The sequence below is a fragment of the Sander lucioperca genome, chromosome 10 (genome assembly GCF_008315115.2).
Source record: "Sander lucioperca isolate FBNREF2018 chromosome 10, SLUC_FBN_1.2, whole genome shotgun sequence".
NCBI classification, from domain to species: Eukaryota; Metazoa; Chordata; class Actinopteri; order Perciformes; family Percidae; genus Sander; species Sander lucioperca.
In genome coordinates this window covers 27,443,257-27,467,231 of record NC_050182.1, presented here as the reverse complement: position 1 = coordinate 27,467,231, position 23,975 = coordinate 27,443,257, and the positions used below count along the sequence as shown (strand labels likewise).

Below are 23,975 nucleotides of genomic sequence, written 5' to 3'. Positions count from 1 at the left end.
GAATCTAGGCTTTTTGTCTCGCATATGTGGATACCTCGTACTCTACAATATCTCTCTCTCTCTCTCTCTCTCTCTCTCTCTTTCTTTCCCATGGGGTGTCTATTTTAGGAAACTGATGTTCTCTGACAGCTTTCACACATTCTTGCATGGCATTAATGCTGAGAGAGGCATACACACACACACACACACACACACACACACACACACACACACACATAAAGGAATACTGAGTCTCTCTAACATTAACATTTACAGACAGTCCTCAGGACATGTCAGCTGCACTCAGGTAAATTAGCCTCCACACAACGAAATACAACATACTACAAAACAATCTTCTAAAAGGCACAGTTCATTACCACACACAGTATATAACACACAACACAATATGGTGTTGCACAACAATACAACTTTGCTTCATATGAAACATCTCCCTACATCACAGTATACTCTGCTTCATGTGTATTTCCTCATCCGTGTAGTATTGAGTGCAGTCAGGCTGTCTCTGTAAGGGGTCTGCCAGCCATGATGATATGATAATATCATGTCATAGTTTCTGTCATAACTTGTCAAGTAAGATGATGGCCAGCTTCAGACATGACATAGAAAAGGGGGGGGGGTGGATCACATCCTGAGGCTTTTGTACAGTGTATGTGTTTGTGTGTGTGTTTGTGTGTGTGTGTGTGTGTGTGTGTGTGTGTGTGTGTGTGTGTGTGTGTGTGTGTGTGTGTAGGTAAAAACCAACACGACTGATAGTTCTGAATACTGGCACAAACATAACACACATTTGTGCAGTGACACACACACCAAGACAAAGGAGTGTGAATGACACTTAAATATCAATCTATAGCTAAAGTCAGAGACTAATGACACTCCTCTGCTGACACAAAGACGTTCCATTGGCTCTTTCTTTAAATCTCCACGGCTACCTGACAGGATACGTGACATGGGCAAAGCCAGAGGGATTAGTGTCCTCAGTGACACACACACACACACACACACACACACACACACACACACACACACACACACACACACACACACACACACACACACACACACACAAAATGACAAACACACTCATGGAGAACCACATGTCCTGGTAGAAACATTGTACAAAGGGATCTCTGTCACACACATGTATGCGTGTTACTTGGTTTCAAAAACAACTGATAAAAATTGTGTTTCGGTCTTTGTCTATACAAGCGCGCCTTGAATGTGTTCTGCTGAATATGAAGGTCATCAGCAAGGGTATTCAGAGTAATTATACATTTTTACAGAGAAGGCCGTGCCTGACCCTTGACAGGTCAGAGTTCATGGCTCTCAGAATGGTCACACAGCAATTAACCTACACATACAGTACTGTACAAACTGTCTCTACTCCTTACTCCCTGCCTCTCTCTCTCACAGACACACACACACACACACACACACACACACACACACACACACACACACACACACACACACACACACACACACACACATGTATAAACTGCAACTGATGCGATTTTGAACTGCATGTCACCCACATCGCTCCTTTTCCATCTGTGCCCTTTAAAATGGGGTCAATTTTATCAAATGGAATATTTTAGCAGAGTCATTTGCACATTGGAGGGTATAGAATCTAATGTAAACGAGTGTTCCCTGCATCTCATAATATCCCTTTCTGTCTAACTCTCTCTATCTCATACGCACACACGAACACACACACACACACACACACACACACACACACACACACACACACACACACACACACACACACACTGACTGAAAACCAGCTCTATTTCAAACTGTTTTTCAAGTATCCATTGTAGGTCTGGTCAATTGTAAGTATCTGCTAATTAAAACAACTGTTAGAATTGGTATAATCATTTTTTTTAAATCCCAAAGACTCCAAAATTTGGCAAGCATTATACTAATGTACACATCCAATACCAATTATTCAAAGACATATTTTCCAATAAAATGTGATATACTGTCTGTAGGCCTACTGCAGGTGAAATGAATCTCACACACACACACACACACACACACACACACACACACACACACACACACACACACACACACACACACACACACACACACACACACACACTAAAAGAAAAGGAGAGAGTGAATAAAACACTGTTGTGTTCTTTTATGGGAGCTTGGCAGTATGAATATTAGATATTGCACCCAATCATCATTTTTATGTATTCATTTATCTGCTAAATGTCTGTTTCTTATCGCTGCTAGCAAGCCATCTGCTAGTTGGAAACATGATGTTGAATGAAGGCGCAGGAATGCTCAGCACAATAGAACATAATAGAATCACATACAATAGCAAATAGAAGTGCAGTCGTACAGATCTAACAGATCAGTGTAAAAGACAATGAATAATTCTCTTTCTCTATTAAAAACCACGCATGAGACATCAAAATTCACAATACACTGTGTGTCTTATCAGCTCTGACAGTATGTATGGTTGTATTTTCTCCAGGGAATCACGAGACACTGAAATGCAGGCTAGTTCTAAAATACAGAGATTTTTTTTTTTCAATTATGGAGAAATTTAAGTAACAAAGCTTTTACAATAACATCACAATACACTCAAATTCAATGCAAATCCCTGAAAATCATGTTTCTCCATATTATTATGAATTATTACATCCACTAGCAACACAGATAGACGGGTGACCAGACACAGACAAACTAACAGAAAGATAAACAGGCAGGCAGAGAGACAGCCAAAGATACACACATACTCGTAAGTGAAAAGAAAGATAAACCGACAAACTGTTAAACAATTACATTTCCAAATTAAACATCTCTCAAGAGGCTTATTCAAATTCCATGTGGTTTACTCTCTTAGTTTGGTTTGTATTCAAACTGTAGTACCAAATAACCACACGCAGAAATTCCAGGACGCCAACTTCTTCAAAGCCAATTTTATTTAACATTAGAAATCACCACAAAACACAGATATTTCTGCTCAGATATTATCAACACCCAACTGACAGTTACTCATATGAAACAGCCCACAGTCTGAACTGCTATTCACATGCATATTTCATATATTCATATTACTTCTTAAAGCCAAAGGCAAATTGCATTTTTTACAGTTACACAAGCACTGAATTCAGATTTAGTAAAAATTTCTATGAATAACTATGAATGTCACATCTGTGTTGTTTTTCCGACAAAAGCAGTGAGCAGTGCTAGTTTGTTTTGTGTCTTTAAGCGCATAGCTTTAGCATTACTGTCGAGCCCTGCTGTGGCATCTTCACAATAAAATCGACCCTGTGTTTCCCAATTTGAACACTTTTAATGAATGAACAAGCAGCAGTATGATGTCTTTTTTGCATAAGCACTATCTTATTACAGCTCTAATACGGTATGAAGAGAGAGTACAGTGAGGCTGTTATTACAGGATTATATGCTGTACCTTCTGTGATGTGGGTGTGAAGGCAATTTAAATCCAGACTGGGAATATCGGACTCCGCCACTAAACAGTAAGCAGATATAGGACAGTCAGGCAGAGAGACAACTAGACTGACACGACAGACAAGGCCTCAATTCAACTTAGTAACCATGCTACTGATCCAACAGGCCTGCTGCAGGCTCGTAATTATTTTTCACCAATCATGGGTGTTTGTGAGTCACCTCATTGTGGCATTGTATCCCAGAAGGCAATTTGAAGGGGAATGAGAACAAATGGCATCCTCCCTTGTTAGAATTTTTTCTCCTTGTTAGCTATAGATTTGGTGTGAAAATGTACATAGAAACAACAATTTACCTAATCACCATTAATCACTACTGCTCATTAAATCTGTGCAAATTGCATGCTGCCTAGCCCGCTCTTTTCTTCCCTCAACCTCTATGCCGTAAAAATATAGAGCAAGGAAATTGCACCTCTGATGAGTATGAGGTTTTCATCCTTGTAGAATTAGACTTCTGTGTCAGCTTTTTCCTACCTTGTCAGCTCTTTCACTCGACTGGAGGTAAGGCTGAGGAGATGAGGCGAGAAATTCTTTAGGCCTATTTCAGCCTTATAATGGGCTGCTGATTTCCCTGCAGCCACGAGGGAGGAGCTGTGTGGATGCATGCTATTTGCAGACCACAGCTGTTCGTCAAAGATATGATTATATAGAATGACACAGATACATCAGAGATTTCCATCTCAACTCTCATAGCATGGCAACCAAAATGGTTCTGTTCAGTTTCATCTATCTTAGATCACACAAAGAGTGACGTAGAGTGGAAGGGGAGAAGGAAGAAGTTAGATGAGGCAAAAAAGGTTGTCAAAGCTTGCTTTCCAAGGAGAGCATATGACAATCCCATGCAAGCATCGTCTTTGTGGAGATATTTTCAAAGCGTCACAGTCCCCTGTGTTGTTGAAAAAGCTGGACTCTGAAATAAGCAAGGCCATATAATTCAGCAGCGATGTGTGTCGGACGAAAGAGGAAAATCTCTAAATCTGCAGTTTCATGCAGCTCCTCCCAGCCTCTGATTTTTGCCGCTTGGCTTGCCAGATAAGATTCTGAACTTCAAACATGCAGTCAATGCTCATCCTGTTAAAGCCGAGATAGAGGATGAGGCTCTCTGAGTTCGGAAATGTTTCTATGTGGTATGTAGGCAGGCTGTGGAGATGGCGATAGTGTAACAATGAGTATAAACTTACACACACAAAAAGTTGCTTTACACCAAGCATACACAATGACACACACGGAAACTCACAGACACATAACAAATCCCAGAACATTCTGAAACACATGTGCACATATGTGCCTATTAAACTATTAATGTATCTCATCAGCCCTAAAGCAGCAATTTCATCACAGGCAAACATCTGCAGAAATAGGTTACACTTTCATCCAATGGTTTCTGATTCTCCTTAAACCTATTCTGGTTCATATTGAACATCCCAGGCGTTTCTGTCTGGAAAGCTGATAATGGAATATTTATAGAATATTTCTGGGAATACTTGTGAAAAACTCAAGCATCTTTGTTCTACTGAGGCACAATTTCAGCTTTCCTAAGTTACATCTCTTCTTTTGTCTCTCTTTCTGTGTCCCACTCTCTCTGCTATTCTCTCTCTGTTTCTGTCTTTGTCTCATTGTATATACATTATCTTTCTCTGTGCCTTCCTACCTCTTTTGCTGTCTGCTATTTAAAACAACTTCAAAACCATGAGCTAAGACAGAACCTCAATCTGAACCTCATACCTAATGCATTACAGTAGTATCATATAACAGAAATCCAACAGAACTCATCTCTCCTGCTGGCTTTTCCTTGTCCATTGTAGCAGCATGGAACTACATACAATATGCACACTGTAACTCAAAACTGTGCTTCATTCTGCGTGCTTCCTAACAGCTGGAAACTTCCAAATAACCCCCCTCGGGAATTGAACATAAGCACCACAGCAGGTCACTCTTGCTTGCAGTGCATGCAGTGCAGTGTTGTCAGTGGGAGTTGCAAATAAGAATGTTTTGTCCGTTAAACTTGCAGAATACATTTTTAATGTTCCCTGTTGCAGCATTGCATGTTCTTTCAGTAATGCACTGCTGGCTGATCCAACACAATACTGACACAATTTAAGCTCAGTTTTTCACATGAGCTGTAACACTGCAACTCCATCCTGACATTTATAAAATGGCGGTTCAGCATGTGTTTGATGTAAACATGTCCCAGAGCGCATCACTGTTAAATGTCGCAAGATGTTTTCGGATAAGCACAAAACACTCACGTACTTTCAAATCCTCTCTGGACTTCTGTGGAAACCTTCAAGGACAGGTCTTGAGAGTGTCTAAGTGTGTGTCCACAAGAGTGTTTTTTTCTTGCCACATAGCTGATTAGGGACAGCCTGTCAAACAGGGAAGGACTGGTAAAGGTTTTCTTCTGAATGTAGCCCATCAAGCAATGCCTTGTCCCAGTGCACCAACCCCAACAAGCTCCACCAGTCAGTTTGTTTGGTTAAAAATGATGGCCATGTTTAGGGTTTGACGTGTATTGGTCACAATTCAAGTTCTAATCTTTATAGCTGTTTTTCTTTTCTGTATTAACAACTGATCAACTGACTATGTGTGATGTGAAAGGGGTCAACAGAGAATTTGGGGTTTACACTACTTCAAATGAGTGCAAATATTGCTGCGTGCCTACTCAATGTGTTTCCTAACATGTTTGCTATATATATACTATACATATACATATATATATACATATATATATATATACATATATATATATATATATATATATATATATATATATATGGTCTAAGTTGTGACCACTGTCATATAGCAATTGAAAAAAAACGAATGTGAGCATGTAGAAAAGAAATGGATACATATGATAGCAGTGACAACGGAATGGGTGTATATATTGTCACACATGGAAACGTGAATCGAAATATTTAGGGGTAACAAGTCAAAACATTTTTGAGTCACTGTATATTCCTGATGTATGTATGTAATTCATTTATGCAGTATTGCAATTTAATTGAGATGGTGTTTGCCGGTAGGAGTGCAAAATGACACGTGTCTTGTCTTGACTAAAAGACGCTCCAATTGAGAACAGACACAGAATGGGAGGGGAGAAATGTATTTATTTTTATATATATATATATATATATATATATATATATATATATATATATATATATATATATATATATATATATATATATATATAATGTATTTGTTTGTTATTTGAGATACTCTTGATGAAGGTCCAGAGGGACCGAAATGTTAGTTTTTGTAAATAAAAGGTGATGCTATAGCAAAATCAGAGTGTGGGATTTTTTCCTTTGTTTCAAGAACAAAAGAAAGAAAGAAAGAAAGAAAGAAAGGCAGAGAGAGAGAGAGAGAGAGAGAGAGAGAGAGAGAGAGAGAGAGAGAGAGAGAGACTTTTGGGCAGATAGAAAAGGAAGAGGAGAAGAAAAGAGATAAATGAGCCATCGGAGTGGATCTGCTATCAGGTCTATTCCAACAGCGCTACAAGTGAATGGATGCCTTAAAGGTTAGGCATAAAATGATTTCTCATTTTGCTGCGACATCCCCTAAGGTAGACATTAATGCTTTAGTTATGGACTTGACTGTAAAAGCTCCTGAGGTAACGTGCTGCTTGTCTACCATAAATATCACTGGCTATCTATGCACATTGTGATTTCAATGAGGCTGCATTTATGACGAGGGGTATTTTTGTGCAAATAGTCAGTAAAGTTGATGTGATGCTGTGTGTCATTTCTATAGCCAGGTAGTCACCCTGTCTGCAGAGCCAAATCCCCAGGTGCAGTCGATCACAGCTGAGACTCTATTCAGCTCTGATCATCCTGACCCATTTCAGCACACACACACACACACACACACACACACACACACACACACACACATGCATGGGTACACACACATACACCAACAACACTGGCAAGCAAGCCATACAAAGTAAAGCAGCCACACACAAAACACTTGCATATGTGCCAAGCTTCATTTCTGCTCTGTTGGGTCTGTTCGTGTCACAACATTGCAGATGTTTTAGCCACGGGGACATGAACACTAAATTTGCACAAACTCTCTTCCCAGTCGTTTGGTTGGAACAGTTAGTTTTGAAATGATAAGGAATCTACGGGCCAGGATCTCACACAAGGCATCATGTCTAGTCTGGAAACAGAAGAAATAGAATGAGGCAGCCCTGGAAAGCAGCAGAATAATATTTCTTTTCTGACAAATGTTAAAGGGGTGATATAATGATTATATAGGGTATTTCACACTGTTCCTTAAGGTATTCGTATAGGGTATGCAACATTGGTTGGGCTGAAAATGGCCCAGGTGCTATTCTATGGGTCCTAATGCATCCTTGTGTTTTGGCCCTATTTGGAACGAGAGCTTTTCTTCCAAATATGGCATGCTCATGAATATTTAGATGAGCTGCGCGCTGATTGGTTGAGCGAACCACATACACATACAGTGGAGATGAGACAGCAGGTCTCATATTTCAGACACTGCAATGTTATACATTGTTTGTCTGCTATTTTTACTAAATTCACTTCTGAGACTTTTTTACGCGAGAAATCAACTATGTAAAGGTCAAATATGTGCCGTTTTACGAAAATTGATGGCTAACTGCAAATTTTGTCCGATTGTGTGTCAGAGTTCATGAGCTCCATGACAGCGGCCAGTGCTGCCTGGCCGCCCGGCCTGTCCTTTCACAGACCCCGGGTACACTTTCGGCATAACTATACTATATTTACAGTTTGAATTTCGTCACGGCATGTCGTCACGGCTACCCTAAGGTCTTACAAAGCTAACGCTTTTGTAGATTTCAATTTAAGGCATTTTTGTGAATTTGAGGAGTCTCGTTAGGAGGAGCTGCTAGCTAGGCTATGTGTCCCATTCAATCCTATGTGAAAAGATCTATCGCCGCTACACTTTCAGCATTACTATAGCATATTTGCACTTTGAATTTCATCACGGCATGTATATCACAGTTACCCTAAGGTCTTACAAAGCTTAGCTAACACTTTTGTCCAATTTCAATTTAATGCATTTTTGTGAATTTCAGATGTCTCGTTAGGAGGAGGCTAGCTAGGTCTCATTGATAGAGCTCCATCCAGCTCACCGCGGGCTCTATCAATGAGACTCACGGACAAGTTTATTTCCCCGATTGTTTAAATAACTCAACACACATATCCGTTATAAGATTAACTGGAACCTGTGGTAAAATTGGTTTTGCATTCTATCACCCTTTTAAAGTCAAATTCTGGCTGATGTAGATATCTCCTTTAAAGTGGTCTGTGTATCTAAGAAGCAATAACATGTTAAAAAAAGTAAGAGATCTAAAGGTTAGAGCACATATAACTGATTTACAGTTTATAATCCTGTTGTATTAATCTCTCTGTAATGTGTGAGGACTCACAGTGACATACACAATCATATGACTTGAAACACGTTGATTGTAAGTGTAATAAACAAACACACACACACACACACACACACACACACACACACACACACACACACACACACACACACAGAGACCTAATCTTATGGCGGACAGAAAGGGGTTAAAAATTCCATGTTGTTGTGCACACTCAAAGAAGGAGAGGCAGTGTACAGGTCAGATTCCACAGCAATATAAACACACAGCAGAGAACACTGACCATCCAGACTCAGAGTGTGAACATGATGAAGCTAGAGAGTGTTTCGGTGCATCCTCTGGGCACAGCAGCTGCCCCTATGCCAGAGATGCTGTGTATCTTTGGGACGGGGGATTTAGGGCACTCTCTGGTGGCCCCTTGCCTCAGGGAGCTCAGGTACAACACATGGCATAACATAGCACTTTTAGTCTGTCGCAATGTACAAAAAGGTGTGTGCAGCCTACTGGATGCAGCTCAAACATTTGTCTTAATGTCCTGATCTGTGTGTTTTGTACAGGTGATGAACCACGCAGCAGCGACCCAATCAGCCAGCCTGATCTTTATTTGTGTTCACAGAGAACACTATGAATTCCTGGAGACAATGGCTTCACATCTTAAAGGAAAGGTGAATTAAGGTTTGATTTTAGAATCTATAACACACTCCTTTGTAGTTACTAGTAGAACAAATCAGGAAGTATTAGTTAATTACAAATAGCAAATTACAGTTTCTTTCAATTGCTAAACGAGTGGCACAACTGGAGCCACATGTGCAAAACTCTTACCACAGTCTGCACAGCAGCAGTTCATGTGGACCAAGCTCTAGTTTGTTTTTCATTGCTTGAACACAGTTTTCAAAAGTCTACACAGTTATCCCATGGCTTCAACCACAAGGTGCACAACACTTAATTTACAGCATTTTGTTCAAATGCTAACACACTGCTGTCAAAACTGTAAACCACGCATTCAACACAGAATGGATTCAGCCTGGTGCATTTCAAACACTGCTGATTGCAATTTCAGATGAAAGACTAAGCAGGTGTCTTGTTTTAGACTTGTTAGTGAACACATACTGTATATGTATAGGGACATATATATATATATATATATATATATATATACGGTCTAAGTTGTGACCACTGTCATATAGTAATTGAAAAAAACCTGTAAAAGGTAGTTCCTGTTACTAAATCAATGACTATACTATAAGTCGAAAACAGCTTATAGCTTACCAAATCATAATACTATATTTAATATATTTTTAAGTTCCTCCAAATCTGTGAATCTACAATGCATATGGACAATCAATATATTGCTCCAAGTATCTCTGAATCAGGTGATGAGTTGGATGTAAACAATGATTAACCGGTTCTGTGTTGTTATATACATAATATCAGTTACTATTTGTATGCCCCTTCTGTAAGTAGTAGTAGTAGTAGTAGTAGTAGTAGTAGTTACATAACGGTACATAATGTAAGTTAATGTAAGGTAATCAGTGCCCAAAATGGGCCAGTATTCATTCTATGTAAAATCAGACATTCAGCACCCCCATTAAAGCCTGAATAACCACATTTTCAGACACTGCAACGAGTCGACTGTGAAAAAAAGGGCGTTCGAATCAGGCTCCTTTGATCGAATCGTCGAATCATCAACTTTTCGGGGTCACCCCTACAAGATACAAATATGCACGAATATAAATACAAGACACAACACATGCGATGATCATGTTATGGAACTGATGAATTAGGGTACTGGCACCTTTTTGGTCCAGTTCCGGCACTGAATGTAAAGATGGAATAATATCGATGGTTTCTTTGTAACAACTCACAGTGATGCACTGCTTTATTTGAGGGGACACAAAGTGCCCCTTAAAACATTGACTTTTGAAAAGTTTCACCAAAGAATAATAATTTTCTCTCAGACTGTTTCATTTAAATATTTTTTAGAGGTGTTTAGAGGTTCAAGTATCCTGTTTTTCACAAGAAACAAGCCACGACTAGTCAGAAAATATAACTTATTTTGTGTAGGGGAAGTATGTTTTGCCTCTAAATTATCTCAAGACCCCTTGGAGGGGTTCGGACTCCCCAATTTTGGAACGACTGAAGTAAGTGATCAGAATGCAGATTCACAGGGAGGAACTAACATTGTATTTGTTCTCAAGTAAGTTATCATTAGCCACATTATATTCCATAATTCAGAGTTATTGAAACTTGTTAGCTATTAATTCATGCCCATTTAATTCCAAATTTATTTTTATACATATTCCTCAGCAACTGTTGTGGATTTACCGTGTTGTGACATAGAGTATTGCGTTCTCATCTATTTGTGTTAGGGCCGTTACTGTTAAACACTTATCATAAAATAACTAAACAAATGCTCCTGTAGCACAAGCTTTACACTGTTTTCACTTCAAACGGTTGTACAACTGCGGTCACTTCTATTTGTGATACCTGATATATCTTGAAGGCAGAATGAAAAGGTTAAAGAAGAATGTAGCTCAAGCTGCAACTTATCATGATAAAAGAAACAGTACACATAGCCATATACACAGCCAAATAAACACAGCAAATTTCCAGACAAAGATGTGCTTTACATGCAAAAATTAAGATTTAAGTTTATCACTACAAAAATCTATGAATTTGAGGTGGAGATAAATAAATAAAAGATATGCAAATAGAATGCAGATAAGGCATATTTGAACTGGAAAATAAATAAAGTTTTAGAAAATGAAAATCAGATCAGAACCAAAAATCATTATATTTGTAATTACTGACAGTGGAACAGTATGTTGGCAGTTAATTGAATTGATTGAACTTATTTTTTCATCAAGCAATGCCTTGTCCCAGTGCACCAACCCCAACAAGCTCCACCAGTCAGTTTGTTTGGTTAAAAATGATGGCCACGTTTAGGGTTTGACGTGTATTGGTCACAATTCAAGTTCTAATCTTTATAGCTGTTTTTCTTTTCTGTATTAACAACTGATCAACTGACTATGTGTGATGTGAAAGGGGTCAACAGAGAATTTTGGGTTTACACTACTTCAAATGAGTGCAAATATTGCTGCGTGCCTACTCAATGTGTTTCCTAACATGTTTGCCATAACAACAGCAATGTACAAAAAGGTGTGTGCAGCCTACTGGATGCAGCTCAAACATTTGTCTTAATGTCCTGATCTGTGTGTTTTGTACAGGTGATGAACCACGCAGCAGCGACCCAATCAGCCAGCCTGATCTTTATTTGTGTTCACAGAGAACAATATGAATTCCTGGATTCTGGACTAATTCCAAAAATCATTATATTTGTAATTACTGACAGTGGAACAGTATGTCGGCAGTTAATTGAATTGATTGAACTTATTTTTTCTTTTGTTTCCTCCCCTATGTGGATGCTGGTGGCTTGGTTACAAGGTGCTGGTGGACCTCAGTAACAACCTAAAGAAAGACATGTACCCAGAAGCCAATGCCGCCCTCCTGCAGAGGTAACAGACTCCTGTGAAAGTGTGGAGAAGAAATGAAAGATGTCTCATCCATAAATATATTGTGCATTTAAATGCTTCCATCCATCATGTAATGCTTTATTCTTGCCATGATCTCAAAAAAATGGAGCCAACTTTTCTGCAGACAGATCTAGGTTTAATGTCAACAATCATTTTGCAACAGTAGGTGCCATTTCTTTTTTCAAAGACTTGTCTTTTTGGAAAAAGTGCTCTTAAAAAACACTTAGAGCATGAGACATCAAACTCTCTGAATGAAAAAGACAGTAAGAAAAAATGTGCAGGGTTGCAGCTCCCTTGGCAGGACGGCCTGCTGTGTGTCTATTCAGTTGAAGTGGAAACGGTTGGATTCTTTTTAAAGGCCCTTCCTTTCCTGTCTGTGTATTTGTAGAAACAATAGCAGCTAAAGTCCTTGCTGTGTGTTCCTCAGGCTGGTCCCTCGAGCTGCTGTGGTGAAAGGCCTTAACACACTGGCTGCCTAGGCCCTGCAGAATGGACTTCTGGCAGGAAAACAGGTGAGAGATGAGTGAAAGTAAGGAATCTGTTAAAAGATGTCAGTGGGATCAAGGCTAAACAGAGCCAGGAAGCTTACAAGCATTAAGGAAGGCTTTGGTTGACTGAAGTAAAGATGCAAACACAGAGCAGTAACAGAAGGGGAGATTACCAACTTGATCTTTTCATGATGAGACATGTCTGACTTCAAACAAGGCCACAATAACTGCTTTCAACATTTCCTGGAATACAATGGGATAAGTGGCTCTCAGACTTTGTTAATGATAGAAGATGAATGCCTCACCATACACAACTCAAAATCTAGGAAAGAAATTAATTTCAATTGTGTTGATGCAGATGATTGATCTTGCCATCTTTACATAACAATGCAAGAGAAACCGTGTGCTGTGCTTGTATACACAAACAAACAAACTTGAACATTTAATGATGTTACAAAGTAGGAAGACTCTGGAGACCAAACCTGAATCTGCCTCGAATCCTTTTCAACACAAACAACCTCCTCATACACAACACACACACACACACACACACACACACACACACACACACACACACATACCACTGCGGTGCTCTATTTTCTTTGAAAACAGGTAGCTGTGAGAGAACAGGAGTATTTTAATGTGTGTGTCTTTATCAGTGCATGTGTAGGTACAGTATATACCCACATTCACATGCTTATAAGTGTGCGCTATTTCTCGGCCAGCTATTTGATTAGATCCACAGTGGGGCTGTGGCTCTGTCACATTTACATTCAGATGGAGATTTAGTCTGTCGGCCGTCCCCTGCTGTTACTGGTGCAGTGATGTAGGGAGACATGGCTGGCTGCCCGGTTCACTTATACACACACCTGGGGGAAAACTGCTCAATCCCACTGACTCCACTATATGCCTGTCAAACTGCTCTCTCTCTCTCTCTCTCTTTCTAGAGCGCTCTATCTCTCTCCCTTTGTATGATATCCCCTCCTCCCCCCTCCCCTTAACAAACAACTTAATCTTCTTATCACAAAGCTGTGAGTGTGGTAATAACCTTCAGCATGGTGAAGATCTAGAAATGGGATTATATATTGAGCAGCACATGTATATATAGTATGCATGCATTTAGTCATACACTTCCAGGGGCTTCATCTCAAAATGACTGGAACAGCACAGTGAAGATCAACAAAAGATGTACATCCTGCAGTCATGCACTAGATATTCCAAACAGGGCTGGTGAGTCATCTAACAATAATCTTAGAGTAATTATTAGCAACTAAAAAACAAAAGCAGAGCTGAAGAGGAAAATATGTATATTTGTATTGTTTTTCTGAGGCAATTTTGAAGACAAGATGCACTTGGTTTTTGAAATTACTGACTGATAGACTATGTAATTGGAGATAAAGATATAGTAAGATGCACTTGTAGGCCTATGCTTAAACTTTTCAGATTTATCTTTTAAACTGTACTTTCCAGGTAACTAAAACTATAGTACTAAAGTATTTACCTACATTGCATTAGTAGGAACTATTTTACTAATGATTAATAGTGGTCATAAGGAAAAGTCTGGCAATACTCTCTATTGTTCCAAGTCCCATTAAAATAACAAAACCTACAATGAGTGTATCCCAAGTAAATTACACTGTTTACTCTTGTCCGAAAATGTTTGCTAAAACTACAGTGCCCAGCTTTTTGAGTATTTTATTTATTTATTAAGGTATATATTTGTGACGTTTTTTATAGATTCATGTCTTTAGCAGGAACCGAAGTTGGAAAATAATGAGAGATGGACTAACTCATTGTTGGTTTTGGTTATTTCATGGTATTTGTTGACAATAACAAAAATATTTTTACTGCTGCCCATTTTAAATATAACCCACACCTCCATGCTCCAGGTGTACCTGTGTGGGAACAGTGCAGAAGCACAGCAGGCTGTAGCAGATGTGGCCACCAAGCTGGGCCTCACTGTTCTGGATAAAGGGTCTCTGTCAGCAGCCAGAGAGCTGGAAGACCTCCCCCTGCAGCTGTTCACAGAGTGGAGGCTGCCGCTACGCGTGGCCCTCGGCCTCACTGCCTTCTTCTTCTTCTATCTCCTCATTAGAGATGTTGTCTATGCGTTTGTTGAACAGAGGAAAGACATCTCCTTCAGAATCATGGTGTCCCTGGCCAACAAGGTGAAGACATGTCACTCTCTGGTTTAGTGTCCTCTATAGATGGTATTTTGTGTTCCCTTTAAGGGATGTGTTCTGTGTTCACCCTCACAACCCCCATCTTTCAGGTGTTTCCCATTGTGTCTCTCATCATGTTGTCGCTGTGTTACCTGCCTGGTGTCATAGCTGCCTTCCTTCAGCTCTACAGAGGCACCAAGTACAGGTCAGACATCAAACCAGGATACAAATGTCCACTACCTGTGCATTTTGTTGTAAAAATGTGTCTCATTTTTGAAAGCCTAGCTCACTTTTGCACGTTCCAGGCGCTTCCCTGATTGGCTGGACCGCTGGATGCTGTGCAGGAAGCAGATGGGTCTGATTGCACTGACCTTTGCTTTTCTCCATGTCATCTATACATTCATGACTTCTCTTCGTTATGCTGTCAGACACAAACTCATCTCGCTTGTGGTGGATGAGGTAAAGCAGGCTGGTTGAAACCTTGCAATGTTTCTACAATCCTGTACATAGAAAAGCATGGCTTAAAACTTACAGTACTGTCTCTCCATCTTCCTTAGATGAAAAACAATAAAACCACCCCGTTTTACTTTGACAACACAGAAGCATGGGGCCAAGACTCTTTCTTTGTGCTGGGAATCCTGGGATTCTTTCTTTATGTCCTGCTAGGACTAACATCCCTGCCCTCTGTGGGAGGCTGTCTCAGCTGGAGAGAGTTCAGCTTCATTCAGGTAAGAGCTCATTTAGAAATCTACAGTCAACAATTACAGTTTATGTGCATGTGTTAGAGTGTGGGCATGGGTGCTTGACATCATCAGTCATGTGTGTACTATCAGTAGAATTGGTCTTTTAGGGTCGTGATAATCTATATTCAGAGTTTCCAAGTTTTCATCAGAGTTATTAAAGTGTTGTAAAAGCAATATGTCACTGGCAGTCATATCCCCGGAGCCTAGTTAACTAACTGCCTAACACAGGCACACAGAGTGAAAGCCTGGCTGACTTTAGCCCAGGATCTTAAATGTTAAGTTATTCATTAAATAAAATTATGATACCTGGTATAATCATCAGGGAGGAGATTGCTGATACAGGTCACAGGTCCATTTGTGTAAAGGTCAGGTCCATAGATAGACCTCAGATAGGGAATGAGACTTAAAGATAAGGTCTAGGTCAAGATAATCCTTATGATCTGGTGAAAAGAGTTGTGAAAAATATACACAGTAATAACAGGTATCAATATACATAAATTTTTTCAGGGGTTGTCAAGAAAAGAATGTAAATTATTGAATGTTAATGCTTACAGCAGACGGATTTGCTGTTATAAATGGGTAAAATAAGATTCCTGATGATCATTTTAGGGGCGCCGTTCATTACATGAACATTGATATGAATGTTTCCTTATTGTGCTGTTTATTCAAAGTCATTGTGGATGAGAACATCAGCATCCAAATGTTAAAAATGTAAATGAAAGCACATTATCCAAGTAATTAACAATAACTGAGCCTCAAAGGCCACTGGTGCTACAAAACCAATTACTCTGGAATAACTGTGAATGTAATTGTATTTTTAGCTTATTGTATAACTTGTGGATTCAACAAGCACAGAAACTAGCCAGACATTCATCTTCAAATCTATCAGAAAATGACCACAGAAAATGTCAATGACAGGTTCATATTAAAATTTTGTTGTACAGTAGTTTTACAGTTTTTTTTTCGATTGCTAAACAACACTAGTCACAACTGAAGCCACGTGCAAAACTCTAACTACAGTCTGCATTACCAACAGTCACCTGATCTAAACAGTTCACATCAGCTGCAAAACTCATTCCAAGCAACACAACTCTTCACACGTCTCAAAACAGTGCAGCCAAACACTATGAACAATCCTCATCTAGATAACACATACTGTCACTCAGAACACACTGAGTAAAAACACTAGCATCAAACACCAATACAGAAAATACAAACTTTTCATCTTTACAGATAATGCAGTTTGTATAATTTTAGTGACTTTACACTAATCAATATTTTCTATACGAAAATAGTGGAACTATTTTCTTAGTCTTAAGTCTTAGGTAAACAAGAATGAATGAAAATCCTCAGTTTGCTTACCTACAGTAAATATATATATATATATATATATATATATATATATATATATATATATATATACATAATAGTCTGAAGTTTTTTATCAACAAATTGGATGTCTTCTCTTGCGAAGAACCAACATTATCTATAAATACAAATGACTGTGGTGTTCCCATTGTTTACACCTCCATTACTTTGTGAAAAACAGTAAGTGCGCAGTTTTACTATAGAAAAGGAAGTGTTTTTCACATTTTCACAACTGTGTATGTAACCTTAGACATCTTACCTGATTATATTGGTATCTTTGCTCTTTTACCTGTTCACTGTTTCTCTCAAACGATACAATGTATAACTGTTTCATTCTTATTTAGTGTTTCTTTATTTCCAAAAAAGGCTTTTGGTCCACATGAACGTCTGACTGTAGTTAGAGTTTTGCACATGTAGCTCCAGTTGTGCCCACTGTTGTTTAGCAATCAAAAAAAAACTGTAATTTACAGTTTTTCTCAATTGCTAAAACACTAAAACCCATTGGCTGAACAAAGTTCTCAGTTGCCTGAACTCATTTAGCTAATTGTGCAGTCTGTTGTCAATACCTTAAACCATTTCACATGGCAAAACACAATTTGCAGATCTCACTTAGACCTTTCAGCAAAACTCTAAACACATTCTCATTCTCAAAACACATTCTGCACTCGAATGCACATGTCATCCATACTGGTAAACACAAGTGGCAACAATCAAATACAAATAGAGAACACATGTCATTGATTGAACACAACAATCAAAATTGATTTCACTTGTTTCAAATGATGTGACACAACCAATATAAGCCAGTTCAGAGAGCAAACAGGTTGTTGAAGGTGGGAAGGAGAAAGTCTGAGAATGGATAGAAGAAACAATGTGAGAGGACAAGGATGAGTGCGTATGTGAGGTGGGCGACGAGGAGGAAGAGGAGGAGGGCAAGAAAGAGGAAGAGGAGGACGAAGAGGAATTTTGTCCCTTTTAGTATCGTATGTGAGGTGGGCGACGAGGAGGAAGAGGAGGAGGAGGGCAAGAAAGAGGAAGAGGAGGACGAAGAGGAATTTTGTCCCTCTTAGTATTGTATACTGTAGTACAGTGCATTGTAGTCTGTATACTGTACAATGAACAAATTGTATGGCCCTGAACATTGTGCTTTCCATTTGTTACAGTTTTTTACGATCGCTATGGCACTTTTTTCAATACTTTTAACAACTTTTCTAAACTCTTAACACAGTTAGCACAACATCCGTCTGTGTAGGCTATACAATTCACACATTTCTTGTTGCTTTGACACAAAATGCATACAGTTAACACAAATTTTAAATGCTTGAACTTATTTTACACACAAGCTCCACCAAGACCAAAACAATGGATTTTTACTGACCAATTTGCAAATGCTTTCACTCTGTATGACAGAACAGATAACATGTTCTAAACCTAACTTATACGCTAAAGTCAAAGTGAACAGCTGTTCATATTGTAAATTGAAACACAAATATATCCCCTGCATTTTATACATGCATTTATTGAGAAACAGCTGATTGAAGTTATGCAAATAGATCAATCACAGCTGATTCCCTTCTAGGAAACACACTCAGGTGTTGAGTTTCTTTCAATCGCATGATCATATGGTAGTACAGTAAAAGAGGACCTTTGAACAATATACTGTAGATGAACACAGAAAATAAGAAAAATGCCTTCACGAGGGAGAGGTAGAGGAGTACCAGGACAATTCTGTCTCTGTCTCCTTTTTTTCATAAACTGTACATTCTATAAAACTACTCTGAGATGGGTCATTCATTTTTTGTATTGAATCTCTGCAGCAAAAGAAACAAAATGGTTGCTGGGTTGACTCAGCGGGTAGAGCAGACGCACATATACTTGGAGGTTTATGCCTCGACGCAGAGGTCCAGGGTTCAAATCCAATCTGTGACGATTTCCTGCATGTCTTCCCCCCCCTCTCTCCCCTTTCTCACCTAGCTGTCCTGTCAAATAAAGGCGGAAAAGCCCAAAAAAACAATAAAAAAAAAAATATAGAGAGGCTTCAAAAGAAACTGCAGTGCAAAACACAATCTATGATCAATACAATATACTATTGTCTATTATTATTGTATAAGGGCAGACCTGACACATATCAAATAATGCAGTTTCTGTAATTCCATGTGATCTTAGTGTTTTGTATGATATTGTTCTATGATTGACTAAATGGTCCTGTTGGGAGAGAACATGTAATAGTGTTTTGGAAGAATTATTAGATTTTGAGACATGATTGCATTGTTTTGGTGGACATAGTGTATTGTGTTAGTGAATTATTGTATTTTGAAAATCAGTGTTGGAGTTTAGTTTTCAATGTGTGATCTTGAGCATGAAATTAACTGTTTTGCCAATTGTGTGTTGTAGGTGTGTTGCTGCGTTAAGAGTTTAGGAAAATTGTTAAAAGCATGGAAAAAATTGTCATAGCGATCGTAAAAAAACTGTAACAGTACTGACTGCTCAATAGATTTTGACTGGTTACAGGTATATATCAACAAAGAACAATAATTACAGTATCACAGAGACAAAGGACCAGTTTGTGAGATGCAGGGTACAGTACTGTAAAAATAGGGGTACAAGGAGGAGGAAGAACAAATAATTGCAAAGAGCAGTAGTCATTTCTGATCAATTTTGAGCTACTATGATAGAACATGTTTTCGTTCATCAAAAGACAATGACGGAAAAATATGAAATTTGTTTTGAGATTAAAAATGTACTTCTCCCTGAGAACTATATGTTTTGAACAATGTGTTTTCTACTTTTTGGTGTATTGTTTACTGACTGCTTGACAGTGTATATTATTTTGATCACTTTGTTTATGAGAGCAGTGTTTGATTTTGAACACAGGTAAAACTGTTTTGAGGCGAAAGTTTCATTTTGCGAGAGGAGTCAGAGGTTTTGTAAATAGTGCTTGAAGATGAGGTTTTGTGTTTAATGCTTTCAGAAAATAGAGCAAGATTTCAGAAATTGTGTTTTAGCAATTGAGAAAAAACTGTAACTAAAACATTTTTTTTCTATTGGGGAAAAAAGCCAGATTTGTATCATGCAATATATACAGTATGTACTGCACTATTTTTTGGTCAAGTGTGGTAACTTCTTGACTGATATAACGTGTTGTAGGTGCTGGTAGGTGGATTTTGTTAGCTTAGGCCAGAGACCACCCAGCTGTCCACCTTTCTCCTTTGTGCTAACCTAAGCTAGCCAGCTGCTGGCCCCAACTGTATAATTACCATACAAACACAAGACTGGTATCGATCTTGCTGTCTAACTCTCAACAAGAAAGCCAATAATTTCCTAAAATATTTCACTATTCTTTCAACATTTTAATTTTATGTGATTTTTTTTCTCAGTCTAAGCTGGGCCATCTCACCCTTTTCATATGCACGTCACATTGCTACATTTACGGTTGGAATAAATTTCTTCGTCCCTCTACCTACAAATGGTACACTCCTCCTGGCTACATGCTCTGCCTGATTGTGCCTTCTGTGGTGCTGGTGCTGAAGGCGCTGGTCCTTCTCCTCTGCATGGATCGGACCCTAACCCGCATTCAACAAGGCTGGGAGATGACCCAGCCGAGGGAGGAGATGAGGGAGGCCACCAACCTGTGAACTCTGACCTCTGACGTCATCGGGGTTGCTGATTATTGACTTTGATTCAGTCATTGTTTGAGGGGAAAATACCTTAAAACTGTACATAATATTTGTGATATGTTAATAGTCATAAAGTAGTCAAAGGATTTATAACATTCTATGTTTGATTATGCAAAAATAGCTATTCCTTTTCTAAAATGTCTACTGTTTGGAAACATCTCTTTATATTTAGTTTGGTATGTAGAATGAGTGATTCTCTAAAGATCATTTTGTCCATGCTCAGTTTGTGTGTGATTGTGTCCTTTTATCAATGGGCACTGCCTAGTCTTAATTTTGCAATAGCCAAACAAAACAAAAATAGTATGGTTTATTCCAGGCAAATGGATGGGTCTCTGTGGATTTAAATGTTTTTAATGTCCTTTGAGCTTTGAAAAAAAAAAAAAAAAAGATTTCATGTTTGAGCTGTATCTTTTTCACAGTATGTGGTAAAAAATAGATTGATATCCCCCGCTGACCTCCATTGTTTTGATAAACATAGGCAACAGTTTCCACTTTCCTTTCTCCTCTCGCTTCATGTCCTTCATATCCCTGAGGTTGCACTCCTTTCAGAATGTTGTTGATCTCGCCGTTTTCTAACACACAAAACTCACTGCCCAAACCGGCCTGCCTCTTACTAAGGGCATGCAAACATGCACACTATGCTTAAATATACACATGCACAGTGTAAAGAAGAGTAAGGTTAAGCTAATTATATTACCCCATGCAGAGTTGAGGCACACACACACAGACTCAGGAGGAAAAACAGGTGTTACAAAAACAGTGTTTTAAAAATAGTGTTACAGAGGGCTAAGGCAGGTAGTTACAGTTTTTCTTGATTGCTTTGACCTGCTTAAAGAAACTGGGATCCACTCGGTTTTCATCATCACTGTCTCAGCAGAGCAGAAGACACCGCTTGCAAATGTGTTAACCCTTTCTCATTGGATTGACACATTTTCCCCACGCTTTTGCAGAACAGTTAACAAAGATGTCATTCAAGCAGTCCAAACTTCATTGTTTTAACCAAACAGAAACCATCTGTTCCTAACTATTAGAAACTACCTACATCAGTATGAAATCATTGAAGCACCTGTTTGACACTGTCTCCTTCACACAAATCTTCAATTAGCAATCAGTCTGCAGGCCTTAAAGGTGCAGCGTCTGTGTTGTTCTTTGCCAACATGGATGGAAGAGGTCAAAGGCAGATGAGAGTGAGAGGAAGAGGTAGAGGGGTCAGAGGAAGAGGAGTCCGAGTGCGAGGTGGAGGTATAGTTGGAAGGGCTCAGGTTTCTGATGAAATTCGGTCAACTGTTATTGATCACGTTATCAATCATGGCCATGTGGCCCCATCATCAAGACAGAAGAGACTGAGTATCAATAGTGGCTATTTCTTATACTCTACAGTAATAGATGTTTATACTTTACTGTAAGAGATTTTATTTTTATTTTCTTAATTTCTTTTACTCTAATATATTTTATTTTGGTTTACATGTATTTTGTGTAATATTTACAGTATTTCAGTTTTCAGCCACAGTTTGAAAATAAGAATCAATGGAATCAATAAAATTTGCATCAAAGCATTTCTGATTCTGGATCCAATTCTTTGCAAGAAGGCAAATTTGACAACAAATGGCACTGGCATGAAAGCTACGTACAGTAATAGGCTACAATGAGAATGGTGTACTGATTCGCACTGAGTGCTGTATTTTGTATTTTGTTGTCCACTGTGTAATGGTTGATTGGAAGAGCTCATACACTTGTTTGCAAGTTGTGTTGTTTGAAGGCAAAATTAGCTTTTGTTGCATATTTTAAATGTTTTGGCACGGTTAGAGCCTTTTGCAAACAAAATGTGTCATTTTGACCATGAGTGCCACTGTTTCGGCCTGTGTGTTAACTGTTTTGAAAAATGTGGAGTTTGAGTGGACTGCTGCATCAAAGCAATCAAGAAAAACTGTAATAGTCATCAGAGCAGAATGTAGGCTGTAGAACGAAGGCAACATAGACAGTTTGGGGAAGACTGTCTATGAGCTACCCTCAATAAGAATAGCAGATAAATGGGCAGCTGGATAGGCAGGTGACTTGATCAGGTGATGAGCAGAGGTGGCAAAGTCAATAGTGACGGCTGGTGCAGAATGGCAGGTGTGGAATAACACGATAATGTTAGTATGTACAACATTAATCAGATGATCGAGAAGCAGAAGAGGGAAGGGAGGAGGATGGAGCAGCTGTCCCCATGACAGAGTCTGGTACTGCAAGAGAATTATGCAGTGCCTTTTTTGCCCAAAGCGGAACATTTAGTCAGAGGCATCCTGTTATCTAGCATCTAACAGCATTATCTGCACACACAATCTGCAATCTGTTACACCCTCTCGCATTGTATTATTCTCCTATTACCAAAGTAAGGCTGTTGATTTTAGCATATTTCCTGCTGTGTGTGTGTGTGTGTGTGTGTGTGTGTGTGTGTGTGTGTGTGTGTGTGTGTGTGTGTGTACTCTGGGAAAGAATTAAGATGTAAGCTGTGAAACACACTTTCCAATTGTGTTTAATTTCACACACCTAGGCAAGAACCCATAATAAGATTATGTTTGTCCAGGCATGAAGGGTCAGTTATTTATGGATAAAAATAAACAGCTGAAATTATGGACCGCATCATGGAGCGCATTTAATTTAAAGGTTACCCAGGATTGATCTATGAAATGTACACTTTGTTTGGAAGCAGCTTGAGTTTTTTCACATTTACTTTTGTAACATGATTTTGACAGTAAATCACTTGACATGTCTTGTCTAAGTCCTGTATGTTTGAGAAGTTAAAGAAAATCTTATAAAATTATAATAAATCAAGATGTATGTTAATCATACAAGTATTTTGCTTAGTTGTATGAAATGTCACATCTTACTTCTTATGCAGGTTGTAGAACTAAGTTTTGAACATTGAATATATCTAACATTGTAATAATGCAACTTTTTCTGTCAAATAAAGCTGAAAACATACAGTATGTCAATAGAAACTTAATCAATTTGGTTTTGTCTTGATGTTTTATCTTGTCTCAATAGTGTTCCAAGCTGTGCATGTATTCAACGTTCACAAAATAGTGCATTGCAAACTGTTTACTTGTAAAAATGTATAAAAACCTAAATACACTGTTTCGAAAGGATTCAATACTCA

General features: G+C 38.7%; 1 pseudogene; it reads left to right on the top strand.

Moving 5' to 3' along the window:
- The first annotated feature begins 5,670 nt into the window (after positions 1-5,670).
- LOC116049779 lies at positions 5,671-20,791 on the top strand (annotated as a pseudogene).
- Positions 20,792-23,975: the final 3,184 nt, after the last annotated feature.